Source organism: Papio anubis, chromosome 12 (assembly GCF_008728515.1).
Source record: "Papio anubis isolate 15944 chromosome 12, Panubis1.0, whole genome shotgun sequence".
Taxonomy (NCBI): domain Eukaryota; kingdom Metazoa; phylum Chordata; class Mammalia; order Primates; family Cercopithecidae; genus Papio; species Papio anubis.
In genome coordinates this window covers 807,626-824,327 of record NC_044987.1, presented here as the reverse complement: position 1 = coordinate 824,327, position 16,702 = coordinate 807,626, and the positions used below count along the sequence as shown (strand labels likewise).

Sequence of the window (16,702 nt, the reverse complement as noted above, 5' to 3'; positions counted from 1 at the left end):
GGGAGCAGAGGTTCGCCTGGACCTCAGACTGAAGTGGCAGCTTCAGTGTGGTGTTGCCACTGTGCCTTCCTGGGATAGGGCTCCAGGGGTATGCGGGCAGAGCCAAACTTCTGCCTGCAGCCCAGGCTGCTAGAGCCATGGCCTGGGTCGCACCTCCCAGCTGAAGCAGCGGCTACTCTTTCTGGCCCCCACGCATTGCAGACAATCACCATTAACCACGAGGACCCTTCCTTTGTCCTTCTGGAAGGGTCTGTGGCTGTCAGCCTCCTCTCGCCTCAGCCTTCTCTGTCATAGTCCTCTCTCTGTCACTAACCAGCTGTTTCCAAGGGCTTTGGGATTCACACTTGGGACTGCTTTCTCTACTTCAGTGCTTTCCAGTTTGACTTTCTGCAGTAATGGAGACATGCAATATGGTAGCCACTAGCCAAGCAGAGGTGGCTTTGAGCACTTACGATGTGGCTAACGTGCCTGAGGAACTGAGGTTTGAATTCTATTTCATCATCATTAATTTAAATGTAAAAGGCAGGACATGGTGGCTCATGTCTGTAATCCCAGCACTTTGGGAAGCTGAGGCGGGTGAATCACCTGAGGTCACAAGTTCAAGACTAGCCTGACCAACATAGTGAAAGCCCGTCTCTACTAAAAATACAAAATCAGCCAGGCATGGTGGCATGTGCCTATAATCCCAACTACTTGGGAGGCAGGAGAATTGCTTGAACCCATGAGATGGAGGTTGCAGCCAAGATCACGCCACTGCACTCCAACCTGGACAACAGAGCGAGACTCCGTCTCAAAAAAAAAAAAAGTAAAGAGCCAGATACGCTAGTGGCTACCACACCAGACGGTGCAGCCCTGGTGAGTGGCAACATGGGCACCACCGTCACCAGAGGCACGTGGCGTCTGTCAGGAACTTACGCACCAGTCCCTCCAGGCTGCAGGAACATGCACCTTGGAGTTTACATTTAAAACCCTACCTAGTCTAAGAGATGCCTTCTTTTCATCATATCTGCACAGTAGATTTATTCCTTTAACCTTTAATTATAGCGTTAGCCTCTGCAATGATCTGTTTCTCTCCAGGTTGGATAATGGACTCTGCCACCACTAGGAGTTCTGTACTTCTCCCTTGTGGGTGCCACGGGGGGCTAAGAAGAAAGACCTGAGTGGAGAGGAGAAAACGCAGCCACACTGTGCGTCACCTAAACACCAAGGACAGGAGCTCGGGTGTGATGCCTTAAGCAGTGAAACATCCTTGAAGATTATAGAGCAGAGGGATAGCAAAGGTAGCAGACAGTGAAGGAAGCCTGCGAGGTTGAAAGTCTAGAAGCATTGGATTTGGTTCTCTTCACTAGCTATGAAGAAGTGTCTTATTCATAGCTCACATTTCTGAGCCTCAATTTCTTTGTCTGTAAAATAGGGATAGTACCCACCTGTATTAGTTAGGATTCTGCAGACAAACTGAGTCAATAAAATGTGGATGTATAGATAGATAGATAGATATAGATTGTGTATATATATACATTGTATGTATATACACACAATGTATATATATAGAGAGTGTGTGTGTGTGTGTGTGTGCATATATATATATATATAGAGAGAGAGAGAGAGAGAGAGAGACCAGGATTTAAGGAACTGTCTTATGTAATTATGGAGGCTGACGAGTCCAAAATTTGTAGAGTGGGCCAGCAGGTGGAGACCCAAGGAAGAGCCCATGTCATGGTTCAAGTCCAAAGGCTGTCAGAATTCCTTCTTGCTCAGGGGAGGTCAGCCTTTTACTGCATTTAGGCCTTCAGCTGATTGGATGAAGCCGGCCCATATTCTAAAGGACAATTTCTTTTACTCCAAGTCCACCAACTTAAACGTTAAACTCATCCAACACATCCTCACACAAACACCCAGAATATTGTTCAACCAAACAGCTGGGAACCCTGAGGCCCAGCCAAGGTGACACATAAAATTAACCATCTGAACACCCCTAGTGAGGGCCATATTCATTCACATGTTTGAGAGAATGTATGTGACCATGTTTTGAAATTGTCAAGTGCTAATAGCCACATGAAAACATGCTCCATTACTAATCATCAGGGAAATGCAAATCAAAACCACAAGGAGACACCAGTCACACCTGTCAGAATGGCGGTTATCAAAGGGGAAAGATACGTGCTGGCAAGGAAGTGGAGGAGAGGCAGGCCTTGCGCACTGCTGGTGGGAATGTGAATTAGTACAGTCTTTATGGAACACTGTACAGACATTCTCAAAAAATTAAAAATGGAACTACCATACAATCCAGCAATCCTACTGCTGGGTGTCTACCCAAAGGAAATGAAATCAGTGTGTCAAACAGACATCTTCCCCCACCCGCCACGTGCATCGTAGCACTGCTCACAATAGCCACAACTTGAAACGACCTAGGAGTCCATCGGTGGGTAAGTAGATAAAGGAAACGTGGCATATAACATAACTGAATAGCATTCAGACTTAAAAAGAAGAAAATCCTTTATTTGCATGGCCTGGATGAACCTGGAGGACATTATGCTAAGTGAAATAAGTCAGGCACAGGGAGAAAATGCCACAGGATCTCACTCCTATGTGTAATCTAAGAGATTTGAACTGGCTGGGTGCGGTGGCTCACATCTCTAATCCCAGCACTTTGGGAGGCCGAGGCGGGAGGATTGCTGGAGCTCAGGAGTTCAAGACCAGCCTGGGCAACATAGTGAGACGCCATCTCTACAAAAATTAGCTGGGCATGGTGGCACGCACCTATAGTCTCAGGTACTTGGAAGGCTGAGGTGGGAGGATCACTTGAGCCCAGGAGGCGAAGGTTGCAGTGAGCTGAGACTGCACCACCGCACTCCAGGCTGTGTGACAGAGCGAGACCCTGTCTGGGGGAAAAAAAAAAAAAAAAAAAAGATCCTTTGGAAAAGAGGAGTCCTTGCCTCTGATCCCAAATGTGCCAAAACACGAGACCCACAGGCAATCGACACTTCATGCCAGTCTGGGTCTTTAAGAAGAGACAACTGGGGATTTAGAGTTAGGGGCCCTCAACATATGCCCGAACATGGAAATAGATGAATATTCATTAGAGTTGTTATCAGCCAGGATCCTGGCAGAAAAAAAATCATCTTGGTTGGTCCAAATGAAGAGACTGTAATGGAAGGGCCACTCTCAGAGGCGAAGGCTGGGTGAAGGGAGGTGGCTACAGCTCAAAGCAAGCCCGCCCCCTCGATGGTTATTAAAAGTTGTGGCCTGGCGTGCACCTCACACCGTCAAAGCAATTTCGCCCCCATCATCCTGCCTGATCCCCGCAACAGGCTTGTCGTGGGGTACGCTACAATCTCTATTTTACAAATTTGGCGACTGGATTGAAAAATGAAGCAATTGCCCAGGGTCACAGGACTGTTCTCCTGTCTTCACACGCCCTCGTCTTTCCACCACACCACACAGCTGTCCCCAGAGAGGGGGACACAATCACACACCTGGTAAAGCATTGGAGAATTTAAGAAGGATGTTCCCAGGCACTGTCTCCTAGCGGTGCTCACCCTGTAGCAGCTGCCCCCATGGGAGGAGGGTCACACATGGCAGCTAGGTGATTCCCATAAGCACACACTCACAATGCCGCACGCTGCCCCCATCCCTCCAATGGCTCGCCGTCACCCGGCCAAGACAGTAAAGAGCCCTCTGTCATCTGGCCCTGGCAGGTGATCTCTCGGACCTAACTTCCTTTGCCCAGGCTGGTGTTGAACTCCTGGGATCAAGCCATCTTCCCACCTCAGCCTCCCAAAGTACTGGGATTACAGGTGTGAGCCACCCACTGCACCTGGCTCGGACCTAACTTTCCTGTTCTCCTCCTTCCTTAGGACGCCCAAGTTAACCAGCTTCTCTGCCCCCCTTAAATGTGTCAAGCACAGGCCCATCTCAGCTCCCACCCCCACTGGCTGCTCATTTCACTTGGAATTCTCTTCCCCCAGGTTCCATATGGTGTACTTCCTCCCTTTATCCAGGTCTCTGCTAAAATATAAAAAAAACTTTCCCAAGGAAGCCTTCCCTAGTTACCCTGCATGTAATTATGCGCACACACACGCGCACACACACACACGTTCCTTATCATTACTTGGCACTTCATCTATCTATCACCTGTGGTCCCCACTAGCAAATAAGCTCCATGAAGGTAGGAAGTTTCTTCTCCTCATTGTCTCCGGGACCTAGAGCAGCACCCGGCATGTATAAGGGGCACAGAATTGTTGCTGAGTGAACGAAACATAATGCCCGTGCCTAGAGAGATGGATACCTGAGAGGTGCCGGAGGTGCAGAGGGTTGCATGCTGTGCACTGCAACCCACCTCTCCCTCTTTGTCCTCCCCTTCCCACGCAGGCTGCAGCTGTGATCTTCCAAATGTTGACTCAAGTGCCTCCTTGCTGAGCTTGGGTCTGTTAAATATTGCAGAGCCTCCTGAGGTCCTGAAGGCAGAGTGCTGGAGTGCCTCAGGAGAAGGTCTTGTCTCTTGTGTATAGAGATGGATACCTCAGAGGTCCCTGAGGCAGAGGGCGGGAGAGCCGCTGGACAACGTCCTGCTCTTGCGTAGAGATGGATACCTCAGAGGTCCTAAAGGCAGAGGGTGGGAGAGCCGCTGGGACAACGTCCTGCCCTTGCCTATAGAGATGGATACCCACCTCATCTCATTTCACAGTTCCTTTTGGGCTTCCTTCTGGGAAATTCACCGTCCCTTCTGCCCCCAGTGCCTTCTCCCCACTTGCCTTCCTCATTAGCCCCATAGAAGCAAGACCCTGAGGTGGGAAGGGGGACGAGGAGGACTGGGCCCCATTTATCCCATCTATGTGAAGTGAGGGAGATCAGGGAAGTCTGTGTCTGCGTACTCAAGTTTGGGATGCTGGACATGTTTGGAATAGCAGGAAAGGACCCCAGAAATCTATTATCCAAAGGAAAGTGGCTAACTAGGAGGCATGATAAAAAAAAAAAAAAAAAGACAGCATCTGCAGCTTCCTGAGTAACATTTCCAAACGAGAACTGCCTGGCCTGGCCCATAGCAGGGGCTGCTCTGCGTCTGAAAGTGGGAGCCGGGCAAGACTGCCAATTGTGAGTCTGGATGGGTGGGAGGCGACCACCTCTGGAAGGCAGGACGCTGGTGCGGAGACGGAGCCAACTCTGCCTTCCGCACTGGGACCACCATCGGGAGTCACAGGCCTGGCCTCTGATGGTGCACCACGTTCTCTCCCTCCGCGTCTGCCCTCCGGCCTGCCTCCAAGGACATTTGATACGAGGCTTGACACAGGGAACCTTAAACAATGAGGGAGGTAAAGCTGCCCTGGAGTTCCGAGAAGGTATGATTAGAGATTTTTCACACCATTCACCACTGACAGTGATCTTGAAACCCTGGAGGAAAGACTCTTTTTATTTTTTTTTTGAGACAGAGTTTTGCTCTTGTTGCCCAGGCTGAAGTGCAGTGGGTGGCACGATCCTCTGCCTCCCAGGTTCAAGCGATTCTCCTGCCTCAGCCTCCCGCGTAGCTGGGATTACAGACACCCACCACCATGCCCAGCTAATTTTTGTATTTTTACTAGAGACGGGGTTTTGCCATGTTGGCCAGGCTGATCTCAAAGTCCTGACCTCAGGTGATCCGCCCACCTCAGCCTCCCAGAGTGCTGGGATTACAGGTGTGAGCCGCCGCCCGGCCTGAGACACCATGCCCGGCCAACTCTCTTTCAAAGTAGAGGGCCTGCCACGATACGGCACCTGGAGATGGGGCAGCGAAGGACGGCAGTGGCAGGCCATGGACACGGAGTCGGTGATGAGGACCTTAGAGCTCCTCCTACACGACAGCAGCCCTCAGAACCCAGTGCGGGAAGAGAGGAGGCAGGGCCCGGGCAACAAGGATGGGGGACCCAGGCAAGCCACGCCAGTCTCTCTGGACAAAACACTGGCAGACCGTGGTCCACCTCTAGACTCTGCAACAGTGGAGACGTCACCAGCGGATGAAGGTGTGTCATGGTCTTCGGGTAGAGGGAAGTCTCAGAGGCCCACAGGAAAGCTGAGGCGCAGGCTGGGAATTGGGAGACCTGCTTCTAGTTTCAGGTCTGCCGCTAGCTCGCTGTGTGTCTGGAGCAAACCACTTAACCTCTGCGGACCCCATGTTTCATCTGTGAAGTGGAATAACACATCCTGGGAGACTTTTGAGGGTCATGCAAGATGCTGTGCACACGGGCTGAGCTCCTTCCTGGGTCCCGCCTCCAACTCTGACAACAATGACCTCTGCTTACCACGCCCACCCCGCCGTGCAGAGCCGCGCCTCCAGTGATGTGATGGGAGACAGTCCAGCCTCCATGGCCAGGACAGTGATGAGTGCCCACCTCTGACTCTGTCCCTGCATCCGAGCTGTGGTTTCCATCATGAACACATGATCCAGCCTTGCAGGCAGCAGAGGAAGAGCCCAGGGGACAGAACTTGCTCTGGGGCGGAGGAGCCTGTCCTTCCTCCCAGGAGTCGGAGAGGGAGCCGCAGAGGGAGCCGCAGAGTCCCTGGGGGCAGCAGATGGCCACTGCATGCTTCCCTGAGCCACCTGCCCACAGCCGGGCAGTGGCAGCTGCTGTTCACGCCCAGGACCAACCCCTCTGAGGCTGGGGCGCCCTTGGCAGGGGTCTTCAAGGCTAGAGGTTCCTGGATTTATTTTCAGGACCATGAATGTGTATATTTGCTTGGTGAGAAGCGGCGCTGACGGTAAATTGCAGAGGGGCTGAGCTGCTGCAAGGAACACAGATGAGGTCCCATGACATCCACCTGTGCACTTCTGCTCTTCCCGTTCCAAAGCCCTGAAGAGCATAGGGGGCTACCCTACATCTACCAGAAAAGGCTTTGCGACAAGGCGATCTGCTGGTGGGAGGCCTGCGACAGGCATCATAAGGGTCCTCCTAAAGCACATCCATCCTGGCGTCCTGGGACGTCCAGCACTAAAACCAAGACGGTCCTCAGCACACCAGGATGAGTTGCTCTTCGGAGCCCTGCGAGCAGGCGCTCAGCACCAGGATGGGCGACCTTGTGATTCTAAACCAGCCTCCTCTCTCAAATTTGCCACCATCTACGAAACTCTCCAGCCATCCCCTGGCAGTGCCTCCACCAACCCCAAAAGAATGGAAAATGCAACCGTTGAGGGCAACCTGGAGAGTGTGTCCCTGGAACTCAATCCTCATTTGCCAAGCCCCACCCTTCCCCCTCTTACCAGGTGGGTTGCCTTGGCACGCAACTTCGTGCCTCAGCTCGCTACATCTGTAAAGTGGGAATCCTAATAACACCTCTTTGTAGTAGCAGAATCGTCCTGAGGAACAGATGAGTGAAAACGGGTCAACCTCTTAACAGAGTGCTGGTTCACAGCAAACGCCACATAAATCTTGGCGATTGCTATTACTATGCACAGAGAACATGGGAGAGGTTCTCATAGGGACTTACATGTGTCACCTTGTCTAATTAAAAATAAATTTTTTAAAGCCTTGAGACAGATGGTATTAATCCCTGTTTGACAGATCAGGAAATAGGCTTAGAGAAGTCATGGGGAGACTGGGGGTCAGGGCAGGGCAGGGCCAGAGGGGCAAAGGTGGATATTCAGAGCCACAGTGACTGCTTGTAAGAATGCCACCCTGCGTGCAGCCTCCCCAGCCGCTCAGTGTGCCAAGACTGAAGTTCCAGTGTCCGGTGGCCGACGAGCCCTGCTCCAAGCCGTCCTCTGCTGCCTTCCCTGTGACCTCCTCAGGCCTCCTGTGTTCTGAATCTCTCATTTCTCAGTGTCTTCACACTTCCTGCCCCTACCCCGAGAGCTCCTCACCCTGCCATGCACCTGGCTGGGCCCATCTCATGGGCCAGCAGCCCGTCAGGCAATCATGCCCCCTGAGTGAGCCCTTAGTGCAGGGCACAGTCTCACAACAGTGCCCAACAGGCCCCAGGCCCAGATGCCCTTGAGAGGCTCCCTGAGCTGCCTCTGCTCACTGGGACTCTGCCATGGCTCCCACTCTGTCCTGCCTCGCACTGGCTGCAGTCGTGACTGGATGTTTATGCGTTCATCTGTCAGTATCTGCCAGCCTCCTCTAGATTCCACGAGGGCAGGAACTGCACCTGATTTATTACCATCTGTGGCACATACTAGGTGCTAAATAAATAAGAATTGCATGACTCTCAAATGGATGAGTGAATGAGAAATAGCATAAGTATGCCTGGGTTACCTGGGTCACTTGTTTGGATTGTCAGGGTACCACCGAATGGGGTAAAAGAGTATTTCTGATGATACCTATATGAAAGCATCAACCAAAGGACCTGGGTCTGCTTAGAGGGCTCAACGTCATGTTCGGGGTTTCCAGCCAAGCTGCTGCCACCACAGTGTCAAGGACAGAGACCTGCTCTGTGGCTCACTATGACATCCCCAGGGATGACCACAGCACACAGCAGGGGCCTGATGTGTTTTTGTTAAATGAATAAATGTCGCCAGCAGGTGTGACTTCAATGCAGTCACGTTTCTGTATTTAAGCTGGAATCCTATTTTGTTGATCGAATATTAACTGGAAAACCATATTCTCTGGAAATTACCTGGAAGCTCCCTGAAAAATGTGATACTTAGCTAGGTCAGGGCCTGAGCATTCGAACATCAGGATATCAAAGTGGCAGATCTCGCTGCCATTGTCCCTCTACAAAGAACAGTGACATAATCCACACAGTAAACAAACAATTTCCATTCAAGTCCAGTATCCGTACTTGGGTCACAGTTCTTTGGAAAAGTGTCTTTCCTGAGCCTCAGTTTATTCATCTATAAATGTAGATGATAAAAATACCGACCACACAGGGGAACTGAAGGATTAAACTCAATGTTATCTGGCACACAACAAGCAGCTATTATTGTAATTGTTTAAACAGAAGGTATCATTTCAAAAGGAAGCTGTTTAAAGCTCTGAAGATATTTTGTAGGAGAATTTTCCTGACGTCATTCTATAGACAGAAAAAAGTCAGGAAATTCCTTGAAAACTGCTGTCTTAATGAGAGTGTTCCTTCCAAACCCCACTGCCACCACAATCAACTATCCAGTTTGAGGTGGATTCTGATTGAAATTATAAAAAAAAAATTTGGCAAGATGAATGTATATTGCAAAACAAAATGTGTTGCTTTTAAAGTGATTTTGGAGCCTCAGTAATTAGTCTAGCAAGTTCCAAAGACACATTCTGTAGTCATCATTCAGTATTTGTTTCTTTTGGTAATCTGCCTTTCTTAAAAAAAAAAAAAAAAAAAAATCAACCGGGGAAAACATCTGTTTGGAAGCTGCCTGGGACCGAAGCCCCCACCCCCAGGCTTTGCTGGGCTTGGTATTATAAGGAAACTCCCTTGGATCCCACATTTTTTCTTCCTGCCAGGCCGCTCTTGGGTCACTTCTCAGCTCTGGTGGCTGCTGAAACGAGACAGATGCTGCTTTACAAAATAACTCAAGAACATACCAAAGCCTGTTGCTTCCAGCACTTGGAAAATCTGACATTCAAATATGCAAATATTTTATGGCACGAAGAGAGAAAAAAAGAGAGAAGGCGCTGCAAAGTCACATTTGAAACGAAACATACTGGAGATGAAAGCAAACTGGAATTTACACTTCTGGATTATAATTAAACTGGTGCTATTATCAGAGAAAAGCACAGAATTCGCCACGATTTGCTGCAAGGGTCTCTCGTTACTGCTGAAGTCACCAGACATGTCACCCAGTCTCCAGCACCTGCACGATGACAGAGCTGGATTTGCAGCCCCGGATGTGAGCCTCATCGTCAGCCTCACAGAAATGCCCTTGGCACAAAGGACAGGGAGGGGAGCGAGGCAGGAAAGCCAGACCACTGTCTTCACCCCGTTTTCCACAGTGTAGTGTATGTTCCTCTAAATATCTGGATTAAAATTCTGTTAAACAATCACCAGCCTTCACACAAACTTTGAGTTCATTCTCTTGGAGCTGTGAGGGAATGAGCAAAGTCAGCCCTACCATCGCGGAAGGTGAAGTGAAAAGAAAAGCAAACCAGAGGGCCTGAGTCAATCGGGCTCAGACCGTTAATAGCGGAGTTATTCTGATCAGTGACTTAACCTCTTAGAGATGCTCTCGAGGGGAGTTAGTCCAGAGGATTCCAAAGCCACCTTCCAGATCTCGGGGTCTATGAAAGACTGGAGTAGAAAAAGAAGAATCCGATGAACCTGCGTTTAAATCACAGTTTTGTTATTGACTCACTTCCTGAACTTGGGCAGCTTGTTTGGAATCGTCAGCTGAGGCTTCTCCTGTGTAGAACAAGGACAATAGCACCTGGCTCACAAGACTGCTGAAAAGTTTCACTGCAATTATGTCGGGAAAACATTTGACGTAGGTTGAATTCTGCTATTACTCCCTGTCTCTTGTTTGTTTGTTTGTTTGTTTGTTTTATGACAGAGTCTTGCTCTGTCACCCAGGCTGGAGTGTGGTGCCACAATCCTGGCTCACTGCAACCTCCACCTCCCAGGTTCAAGTGATTCTCCTGCCTCAGCCTCCCAAGTAGCTGGAATTACAGGTGCCCACCACCACAGCTGGCTAATTTTTGTATTTTTAGTTGTATTTTTAGATCTACTAAAAAAATACAAAAAAAAAAAAACCAGCCGGGCGAGGTGGCGGGCACCTGTAGTCCCAGCTACTCAGGAGGCTGAGGCAGGAGACTGGCCTAAACCTGGGAGGCGGAGCTTGCAGTAAGCTGAGATCCGGCCACTGTACTCCAACCTGGGCGACAGAGTGAAGACTCCATCTCAAAAAAAAAAAAAAAAAAAAAAAAAAAAGGAGGGAGACAGGGTTTCACCATGTTGGCCAGGCTGGTCTCGAACTGCTGACCTCAGGTGATCCACCCACCTCAGCCTCCCAAAGTGCTGGGGTTACAGGCATGAGCCATCGCACTTGGCCTACTCCCTGTTTCTTATAATTTCTTCTCCTTTGTGATGGAAGCCAAAGAACACAACCAGACAAATCATGCTGAGAACCAAATATCATGACTGGGACACCTGCAAGGCTAACCTCATCAATACCATTTTCAGGCCCGCTGCAATAAACTTTGAAGGTCTGCATTCAGGCCCAGTCATACATGGGACTAGCCACTTAATTGAAAGACCATTTATGGCACTTTTTGATTTCTAATTGGCCGTTCCCTGATGCCAAATGTACTTCTGAACATGTCCTGCCATCATCAACTAGCATGTATTTAGTGAATACAAATTTATTTTTAATACGATTCTGGCAATAAAGGGTGAACTTTATACTATCTGACTCCTCCTGGCCTCTTAAATCACAGAAAGATACAGAAATTAGTTTCTTGTTGTATGGCTAGGGTGCAGTGATGCAACCATAGCTCACTGTAGCCTCAAATTCTGTGCTCAGACCTCCCAAGTAGCCAGGATTACAGGCATGAGACATGATGCCTAGCTAATTATTTATTTATTTTTTGTAGAAATGGAGTCTTGCTATATTGCCTGGGTTGGTCTCAAACTCCTGAGCTCAAGCAATCCTTCTGCCTTGGTCTCCTAAAGTGTTGGAACTACAGGCATGAGCCAGTGTGCAGGCCTATAAATGAATTCTGCTTGTTTTAGGTTTGTCTGTAACACTTTTCCCCCTTACTTGACATAGACCCTGAAATTTTTTAATCTGCTTAATTCAATCAGTTGATTCCACTGGCAATTGTGCCATATTTTTTAATACTGAGACCTACTATGTACCAAGTACTATGCTAAGCACAGAGTAAACAAGATGAACATTTCTTTGTTTTTGTTTTGTTTTGTTTTGTTTAAGACAGGGTCTCGCCATGTCACCCAGGCTGGAGTGTTGTGGCATGATCTCAGCTCACTGCAACCTCTGTCTCCTGGGTTCAAGTGATTCTCCAGCCTCAGCCTCCTGAGTAGCTGGGATTACAGGCCTGTATCACCACACCTGTCTAATTTTTGTGTTTTTAATAGAGACAGGGTTTCACCATGTGGCCAGGCTGGTCTCAAACTCCTGACCTCAAGTGATCAGCCCACCTTGGCCTCCCAAAGTGCTGGGATTACAGGTGGGAGCCGCTGTTCCTGGTCCATTTATTTGCTGTTGATAGGATGAGGGAACTCTCCTTTATCAGCAGGTTTGGCTACATTAAAAGACAGTATTGGAGAGAACATAATGAAAGAAGTCTACCTCCTAGAGAAACAGAAGAGCACGTCATGTTAGTTATCTATTGCTATTTAACAAATCACTCCAAAACTTCACAGCTTAAAACAATAAACATGTATTATTTCACACAGTTTCTAGACTTGAGGAGGAATAAGCTCAGCTGGATGGTTCTGGCTCAGGGAGCCTCTCGAGGCTGTAGGTGAGATGGAAGTCATCCGAAGGTTTGACCGGGGCTGGAGGGTCTGCGTCCAAGGTGGCCGTGCACACACCTGGAAGGGCAGCTCTGGCTGCTGGCAGGAGGCCTCATTCCTCCCCTGGTGGTGGTCTCTCATGGGGATGTTAGAGTGGCCTCGTGACATGGTAGCTGGCTTCCCCTAGAGAGAGTGATCCAGGAGAAAGCCAACATGAGCCGCAGTGGCTTTTATGACCCAGTCTTTGGAATTCACATTTTGTTACTTCTGCAATTTCCTATTGGTCACACAGGCCAAGTCCACTCAGTACGGGAGGGGGTTACAAAGAATGGGGATGCCAGGAGGCGAAAATGGTCAGGGGCCATACAGGGGGTTGGCCACCACACATAATTGGACAGAAAGGCCAAGCGTGGTGGCTCATGCCTGTAATCCTAGCACTTTGGGAAGCTGAGGCAGGCAGAGCGCTGGTGCTCAGGAGTTGGAAAACAACCTGGTCAACATAGCAAAACGCTGTCTCTACAAAACATATAAAAATTAGCCATGCTTGGTGGCACATGTCTGTGGTCCCAGCTACTCTGGGAGGCTGAGGTGAGAGGATCACTTGAGCTCAGGGATTCCCACTTCCAGTGAGCTACGATCGTAGCACTGCACTCCAGCCTGGGCGACAGAGCAAGACGCTGTCTCTTAAAACAAAAATTAAATCAATAATACTAATAACAGAGAATGAGCCTCAGTTACGTTGACAAGTGTTATTCTATAAGGCACCATTGCAAGGCTCCCGGTTTGCACCAGGCAGATAACTGTGGCTTCCTAAGGCTCCATTGCATTGCCTGAGGCATGTCCTTGGGGGAGTGCCTCCTGGGTATTTGCTAGTGCTGAGTACCCGCAGCCTCTGCCCCCAAGTAAATGCAGCTCCATTTAGCCCCTTGAGCAGAGATTATCTGTCCCTGCTGCCCTTTGAGAGGCTGACTAGTGATGAAGCTGAAGCCCACCTCTCCTCTCCCTGTTCTGTTAGGCCCTGAAGACACAAAGTGGAAGGAAGGTGAGGAAGGCATCAGAAATCTGCCCATCGGTGAGCTGCTCTGCTTTAAGGCTGCGCTGACAGCACAGGGCTGATGTGACTCCTGGGCCCGCAGCGCTCTGGGAAGTGAGCCTGATCTTAGAGGTTGGCGGGTTCTGCTGACACTGTTTAACCTGGTGAATAATAAAATTAGGGCCGATCTGCTCAGAACCACCCGGCTGGGGCCATCTAGGGAGAACACAGGACAGAGACATGCTGGCCCTGAGCTGGAAGGCAGCTGGGACTTTGTAGCCTGTGAGAATGACGTCATCTGACAAGAGAAACCTGCAGAGTGAAGGAGAACCACTCCACCGGCCTCCACACACTGCAGGACTCAAGGTAGGTGTCAGGACCTCTGCAAGGAGGAAGCAGATCTGTCCCAAGGCACATTATGCAAACAGCAGAGCTGCCAAGGGTGAGTTGAGATGCAAATACTGAGGGCAGAGATAACAGCATTTCCCTGAGCCCTTGGCTCAGCAGAAAGACAGTTCACCTTCCACAGCAGTCGGGAGCTTCTGAGCTGCCTGGAGAAGCCACCCAACCCCTTCCCAACCTCCCTGCCTCTGATCGCTACCCTACAGCTAGAAAGAAGGCACAGCAGAGCCTGTGACCTCCAAGTCCTTTCCCTTCTACAGTGGCCTCCACATCCAAGACAGATCCAAACGCAGGCTCAGAACCATCTTACTCTTCCTAGGAGCTGCAAGAGTGTGCCTAGCTCTAGTCTAGTTGTTTTGCATAAATTGTTTCAAATCTGAGTTCATATTGTTCCCTGTTTTAGAGCCTTCTTGTCCCAAATATGCATTCTTTGCTTTTTCCAGCACATGCTCAGAAAGAGAGGCATCTGTACATTTTCCCCTTTAATTGGAAAGGAAGATCTGAGTCCCTAATCCCTATCCACGTGGCCACACCAAGGCATCTTTACCTGACAAAGGACTTTAGTACACACACACACACACACACACACACAGACGTACACATACATACACAAACTTACGTATATACATATACTCTAATAAAACAAATGTTAGAGAATGTATATGTAAATAATATTATACATTTCTTAGAGTATTTAGAAAAAGGCAAATACCCCAGAAGAAAAATTGACAGAAAACCTGTAAAAGCAGTTTACAGCAGAGAATATCCAAATGGCCATTCAGTACAAGAGAATTTCTCAGTAGTCAAGAAAATGCAACTTAAAACTATAATGAGTTACCACTACACACCCATCAGAGTAGCTAAAATTAAAAGAACTGATAATACAGATGGGGGCAGTGGCTCATGCCTGTCATCCCAGCACTTTGGGAGGCTGAGGCAGGCGGATCACTTGAGGTCAGGAGTTCGAGACCAGCCTGACCACCACGGTGAAACCCTGTCTCTACTAAAAATGCAAAAATTAGCTGGGTGTGGTGGCGGGCATCTGTAATCGAACCTGGGAGGCGGAGGTTGCAATGAGATGAGATGGTGCCACTGCACTCCAGCCTGGGTGACAGAGTGAGACTCTGTCTCCAAAAAAAAAAAAAAAAAAAGGACTGATAATACAACATGTTCCAATGCTGCAGAGCAACAAGCTCTCTCTTGTGTTCCCGGTTGCAGCTGGAAATGGTGTAATCGCTACAGAAGACTGTCAATACCCATTACAGTTGAACAAATGCACCCCCCATGACTTAACAACCTTACTGCTAGACACATACCCTACAGAATGCATGCACCTGTCCCCCAAAGGGCACATGTTAGAATTTCACAGCAGCAGCATGATTTGTATAATGAAAAGGATTGAAAACAAGCCAAATGTCCACCACCAATGAAACAAATAAATTGTGGTATATTCGTATAGTAGAATAACCAATAAAAATTAATGAACTACAGTTCTACAGAACAACATGGCTAAATCTCAGAACATAACCTTTAAATATAATCTCTAATAAAAGAAAGTAAACACAAGGAATACATACCATGGGATCCATTTATATACAATTTACAAAGGGCAAGACTACTAGTTTTTAGTAATGAAAGTTTAGGTAGTAAAACTATGTTGGTTTTCATAAGAGAAATGATCGTGTTCACCTTCAGGGCAATGGGAGGGGTGGTGATTGGGGCCAGTTGTGGAGAGAGAAGCTACTAGGGTATTGGCGATGTTGTTTCCTTGACCTTGGGTGGTAGATATACAGGAATTTGCTCTATGATAATTCATTGACCTGTACATTTTTATTGTGCATTTTTTTTTGTTTGAGCATATATTCAGCAATAAAAACAGTAACTGACTGGGTGCAGTGGCTCACGCTTGTAATCCTACACTTTGGGAGGCCAAGACGAGAGGATCACTTGAGGCCCAGGAGATTGTGGCCAGCCTGGGCGACATAGCGAGACCCTATCTCTACAAAAAAAATTAAGTAGCCAGGCATGGTAGTGTGCACCAGTGGTCTCAGCTTCTTAGGCGTCTGAGATGGGAGGATTGCTTGAGCCCGGGATTTCAAGTCTGCAGGGAGCCACATTCATGCCTCTGCACTCCAGCCTGAACAGCGGAGCAAGACTCTGTCTCAAAAAAAAAAAAATGTAGGTGTGGATAGTCAGAGTGGTAGCAATTGTGCTTCTTGCTTTCCCTTAGTTACCTCGATCAGTTCAGCCTAAACTTCGAGATGGCAGAAAGTACTATGAATCTGGAATTACATCAAGAAAGTTATTTTCCTTCTTTAAGATTCAGTGATTCTATCTTTAAAGTGTGATGATACCTATTGTAGATGGTTCTTATGAGTATTAAATCAATGAACATGGGAACGTGTTTGGCACACGCTAGATACCCAAAATTTGTTCCCCTAGTAGTAGCAATAGTTGGTGGTGGTGGTGGTGGTGATGGTGGTGGTGGTGGTGATGGTGGTATTGTTGTTTAACTTAGGACTCAAATAGTGAGGCACTATAGGAAGGAAGACCGGACCCAGAGGCTGTGAGCTGCTGTTCTGGTTATGTATCGCTACATAGCATTCATATTATCCTACAATCTACCGGCTCAAAACAACAATTTTCTTGTACTTACAGCCACAAGAAAGACAAGTTCAGCTAAGCAGTTCTTACTGAAGGTCTCTCACGAGGATGCATTCAGATGTTGACTGAAGCTGCAGTCAGTGAAGACTCAGCCCAGCTGGGTCTCCAAGAGGCTGGCTCAGGTGCTTGGTGGTTGCTGCTGGCTTTTGGCTGAAAGCTCACTTGGAGCTACTGGCTCTGCCTTTGGTCTGAGCTTCCTCACAACAGGTGATCCCAAGTCTCTGAAAGTGAGTATCC

General features: G+C 48.5%; 1 long non-coding RNA gene across 3 annotated transcripts in view; it reads right to left on the bottom strand.

Annotated features, from left to right (window-relative positions):
* The window catches only part of LOC108582097, a 23,598-nt gene extending 6,896 nt beyond the window's left edge, over positions 1-16,702 (bottom strand). For 2 of the 3 annotated variants that reach the window (XR_004177283.1, XR_001895322.3), the window contains exon 1: positions 16,458-16,702. This is a non-coding gene — a long non-coding RNA (uncharacterized LOC108582097). Of the gene's footprint in view, positions 1-12,274; positions 12,550-16,457 lie in introns of those variants that run through there. The other variant, XR_001895323.3, reaches the window with a different exon arrangement.